This window comes from Nicotiana attenuata, chromosome 1, assembly GCF_001879085.1.
Source record: "Nicotiana attenuata strain UT chromosome 1, NIATTr2, whole genome shotgun sequence".
Classification (NCBI taxonomy): domain Eukaryota; kingdom Viridiplantae; phylum Streptophyta; class Magnoliopsida; order Solanales; family Solanaceae; genus Nicotiana; species Nicotiana attenuata.
Genome location: NC_031989.1, coordinates 91,040,598 through 91,046,673, shown reverse-complemented (window position 1 = coordinate 91,046,673; position 6,076 = coordinate 91,040,598).

Here is a 6,076-nt window from a genome sequence, read left to right as displayed (position 1 = left end):
AAATTACAACCAAAATAGACTAATTTTGAGACTTTTTCCATTTTATAAAAATTAATGACTAATTAATTCCTAAAATGCAAAATTGACTCCTACATGCACATGTGCATATATTTTGTATTTTTCACTAATTAAAATGCAAAAATAAATACAAACAATTAACAAAAGATGCCACGAAAATCTACAAAATTGCAAGTAATGAAAAGAAATCATTTTGTTTTGAATTTATGGGAGTAATTCATATAGGGCAAAAATCACGTGCTCACATGGAGGAGTCAGTGGAATAATACGTAACAATAAAGGAGAATGTATACTAGGCTTGTGATGACCCAAAAGGTCGTCACTTGCTTTTAAATTGAATTCTATGTTCCGAGGCCTTGAAAACCTCTTTTATCTTCACCTCGATTTGCATGCGCAGTCCGGACGTCTAGCCGGAAAGCTGTTATGTGAAAAATCTGTGAAATATTAAAATTTTTGACTTAAAATGCATTTAAGTTGACTTCGGTCAACATTTTGGGTAAACGGACCAGAACCCGTGATTTGACGGTCCTGGAGGGTCCGTAGGAAAATATAGGACTTGGGCGTATGCCAGGAATTGAATTCCGAGGTCCCAAGCCCGAGAAATGAATTTTTAAAAAAAAATTATTTTCTGAAATGGTTTAAAGGGTTTTGAAATAAAATTTGATTAGAACATGTTGGTATCGGGCCCGTATTTTGGTTCCGGCGCCCGGTACAGGTCTTATATATGATTTAAGATGATTCTGTAAAATTTGGTGATAAACGGATGTCATTTGACGTGATTTGGACTTAAAATGGAAAATTTGATGCTTTATGAAGTTTGAGAAAAATTCTTTGATTTTGAGGTTTAATTCGTTGTTTGAGAGGTTATTTTGGCGATTTGATCGCACGGATAAGTTTGTATGATGTTATTGAGTTAGTACGTGTGTTTGGTTTTGAGCCCCGAGGGCTCGGGTGAGTTTCAGGTAGGTTCCAGGGTGTTTAGACTTAGCAAAAACACAGTTGTTGCACCAGTTCTGGTGTAGCCGCACATGCGGTCCTTTGGCCGCAGATGCGGACACGCAGGTGCGCACAGTGGGTCGCAGATGCGGTCTAGCTTTACAGATGCGGACATTTTTCCGCATATGCGGTTCCGCAGGAGCGGGCCTTTTCTCGCAGGTGCGGCCCCAGCGGGGCCTAGCCATTTCCGCAGAAGCGCCCACTTTTCCGCATGTGCGGTTGCGCAGATGCAACCAACGAGCCGCAGATGTGGAAGTCGGGCAGTGAGTCTTTTTTAAAAACATAACTTCAGCGATTTTCTTTCAAACTTTCGCAAAAAATAGAAGAACTAGGGCGATTTTATCAAGAGATTTTCTTCCCAAATCACAAGTAAGCACTCGCTAACTCGATTTCTTTCATCTATCTAATGTTTTTCATCAACTTTTATCAATAATTCTAGGGTTTTAATGGTAGAAAATTGGGGAATTGGATAGAGTTAGGGCTTTTTAATTATTTGGGAATTTGACCTCGTTTTGGGGTCGGATTTCAAAGCAAATGATATATTCGGGCTCGTGGGTGAATGGGTGATCGGGTTTTGGTCCGAACCTCGTGTTTTGACCCAGCGGGCCCGGGGTCTATTTTTGGGTTTTTGGGAAAAATGATTAAAAAGCTATAATTGAGCATTGGAATTGGATTGTTTAGCATTTATTGATGTTATTAAGTCGATTATGTATAGATACGATTGTGTTGGAGCCAAATTCGAAAGGAAATGCGGTGTTTGAGGATTGAGTTGACTGTGGAAGTTCGAGGTAAGTGTTCGGTCTAACTTTAGCTTGAGGGATTAGGAGTTGTGTCTTATTTACTATTTGCTTCTTGTTGAGTACAACGTATAGGCATGGTGACGAGTATCTATACGTTGGTGTCGAGCATGACCGTGAGTCTTAAATTGCGAATTGTTATGTTCTTAAATGGTACTACGAATGCTTTAATTGATGATCCTCGATATTGAGCAAGGATTGAGTTTTTTTTTGAAAAGTACTTATGACTGGGTATTGGTGTTATCTGAGATGAGTAGAAGTTGAGTTGAGATTGGATATAGCTGATTCTCCCTTGCCGGGACGTATTTATTCTTTTTACTGTTGAATCCCTTGCCGGGATAGAGTAGTTATTGATGATCCCTTGCCGGGATACTTGGTATGGTTGTTGTTGATGTTATATATATATGGATCGGGTTGCACGCCACAACAATATTAAATATGGATCGGGTTGCACGCTGCAACAATACTATATATTGGATCGGGTTGCACGCCGCAATAATACTATATATTGGATTGGGTTGCACGCCGCAACAATACTATATATTGGATCGGGCTGCACGCCGCAACAGTGTTAAATGTTATATTGGATCGGGTTGTGCGCCGCAACATTTCTATTATTGTTTGGTTGTAGATTCTGAGCTGTTCTTCCATATCTCTCTTTAGTTCCTGCTGAATTGACTTATTCCCCGTATCATGTACCCCCTCCCATTTAAACTGTTATTTCTGTTATTTTTTACTATATATTATATAACTGCACAGGTTTATCTGGAGTCTGGTCCTAGCCTCATCACTACCTCGCCGGGGTTAGGCCAGACACTTACCAGCACATGGGGTCGGTTGTGCTGATACTATACTCTGCACTATGTGCAGATACCGGAGCAGCATTTGGGCAGTAGCATTCTGGGAGTCAGCCTTCAGTCCGGTTAGAGAGTCCGAGGTAGTTCTGCAGGCGTCCGCAGGCCCGGCGCTCTCTTCTATCTATGATTATGTTTTGTTTTCACTTGATTCCGAGACAGACTGTATTTTTTTTCCAGACCTTGTATGTAGCACTCATAGACAGTCCGTGAATATTGTGACATCGGTTTCTGCGTAGAGGCATATGTTGGCATTTCTATACTGATTTTAGTATTTAATTTGACTAAGTCTTCCGCTTGATTTCATCTTCTGCAATTATTTTGATGTTAATCGCCTGCTTATTTTAAGTTGTTAAAAGGGATTAAAATGAATGAGTTAAGATTTTTGCATTTCGTGGCTTGCCTAGCTTCTACGAGTAGGCGCTATCACGACCCCCGAGGGTGGGAAATCCGGGTCGTGACAAGGCTACTATGAGAAGTATCCAACAACATCACCTATCCAGGCTGAACTCCTAGAACTACGGCATGCACTTCAAACAATTAGCAAGGAAAACATATTCCCATGTGAAGTTGAAATAGATGCCACAGAGGTCATTCGCTTTCTTGATGAAGATTATCCACTTACAACGATTTAATTCATGAATGCATGTGGTTAATGGAGAAATGGGAGATCATAATGAAGCACAGCTTCCGTGAAGGAAACATGGTAGCACACCAGTTGGCAAAGGAAGCTCTAATGTGCCCTAGTTATAATAAAACTCTTTGTTTTGTAACACCACCTACCTTTGCAATAGACGCCTATTCTAAGGACCAGGATGGACGTAACTATGTTATATCATGTGGTATGAATGTGTGTAGTATTCTAGCAGCACTAGGAAATGACATTGCCTTACAAGGCATTTCTCTACTATGTCCTAGTGGCAATACTATGGGTCCTGTACCCTAGTTTGCTACTGTTTTTACTATTATTGATATAAGTATCTTTTCCCTTCAAAAAAATAGATGTTTTGACAAATACATTAGTCTATGATATAAGACTTTACACGTGACTACAATTTCCATTAATCTATGCAAATGCTAGCAATTAATTGCATCTTGATGGTCTTTCATTTTATTAAGGGAGTATGATCATCATATTTATTTGGATGTCAACATTAGATATATATCTCCAATAAGTTTCAAAGGCATTGATTTGTGTTATATGTGTTCGTTTCATTACCAAATGTTGGTTACATAATAAGTATAATCAATATATGACATTTAGAGTGATAATTAATATTCTTAAAGACTCATTATGACTAAGTATTTATGCTTATAACTGCTAAATTAAGTGATAATACGTTCAAAGTATTATTAGTTATGATTGGTTGTTATAATCATTAAAAGTGGTAATATCTTCAAATGCTAAATTTATTATTGATGAAGATGTGTTAGAAAATTATTCTCTATGTTATATGCCTCAAATTTTCTTCAGAAGTAGCAATATTTCGGAAGAGGTGTTCAGACACAGAATTTGAGTCATGGTGCATCATGATGATAGACATTTGGTTTGAGTCCAAATGTATTATGGCTCAACATGTCTTTATGATGGTAAGACATTGAGTTTGAGTCCCAATGCACCACATTAATGATATAATAATGATTGAGGCAAAATAATATGCTTTTAATGAAGCTTGTCTCTCTAGATCTTCTCCATTCCCTGAAGCGAATGTGATAGCAATAGATCAAAGTCTGAAAGAACACCAAATAATTATCGGGGCCGTATGAATATACGTGGACATGGCAATATGTGGAATAATAATTGTCATCATGATTTAAATTATGAAATGGAGAACAATAAGGGTTCTCATATTAAAATTATCCTTCAAAAGGTGAAGGTAATATTTACCATGATGTGGCATGAAACAACATTGGATACAGGAATATCGTACACCCGACATATTTAACCATACAAAATGATATAAGGAGGGCCATAAAAATAAACATGATAAATGATAAGGCAAAATAATTAGCTTATATTGAGAAATCATGAGGCATGTTCATATGATTATGATACATTCCAGAATTGAATGTGGCCATATGAAATAAACTCATGAACATAAATACACTCTTGATTGTTGAAATCTTACAACTCATGTAATGTTCCCAATGTCGACGGTTCGAGGAAGATGATCTTTGGAAAGGTTTAAAGTTAGCAGCAATTGTGGGTTCAAGTGCCACGAAGATAGATTTTATTTAAGGCAACAACTGAGCAGCAAGGGATGAGGAAGGACATGTGGGGAGTGTCAGGCGTTAGTTAAAATTTCTAGAAGGCCAGGCATTAGAAGCAAAGGTCGAGTAATCGACTAAAGAGATGAGTTTCGCCAAATGGGAGAGTTTGGAGTGATTTGGGAATTTTTGTGATTGATGATTTGTGCCTATGGATTTATTTGTAGTGTGGGCTGTCGCAGCAGGGGATCCAATATGACGGAAAGAAGCCACTAGAAATGGAGAAGGATACAACCTAACTTTGAATGGGAAGGATGTTGCCCCGCACTTAATTGATGTCCGCGAGGGGTGAATGGACTCGTGCAACTAGAGAGTGGGCTTGGATTCAGGATGGGTCATTAATGTCGTGGTGTTTGCACCCCGTGTAGCGGTGTTGGAAGACGTCGGCATGTAAATCCCACAGGTGAGTTATCTCCAGTGAGCAGATCGGTGGTCGCATGATTAGCGAAGCTTCTGCGAGGAATTCTATTGGTTATATAGCAAAGAGATTGGTCGTGCGAATGTGGGTGATGATTCAGAATATAAAAAAGGGGTTTTTACAGGAAAGATTCCGAGAACTTTTGCGGTTGATTACGTAAGGTTATGTCAATAAGAAATCAAGGATCCTGGTGAAGTCCAGAGTTGTGTAATAATGGCTTCAAGCTAAGTGGGAGAGTCCCACCGCCTATGATTAGGGTTGCATGGTTAACTACTTGCGAGGTTTCTGGTTATTAGCATATTGATGGGTCATTCCAGCTACGGAAAGGACATAAGCGGTGATTTGAGCAAAGGAATTGTTAAAGGTGTGCTACGGTTGGCCTTATTGGCCCATGTTCAGACTTGGGAAAGAATTCAGGATTCATGTCTTGTATGGATGCGGATTTCCAGGAAAGTGATTCTGCCGGGTGCTTCGCCGAGAGAGTATTCATGTGCTAGAAGATTTATGGAGTTGATTATATTCGGGGCCGAGTCCGAGCGGGTGGCTCTCAGCAACGGTCCTAGTGGATTCAAGGGGCAAAGCGTAGTGCCTAGTGATTTCGAGCCTATACGTACGATTAAGAATCAAGCTTGGTAGTAGCTTATGAAAAGAGGCTCAGAATGTTCTATGATGTTTTGACCTGCAGGGTAGCCATTGGGAGGTATGAAATGGTTTGTGGTATGTGA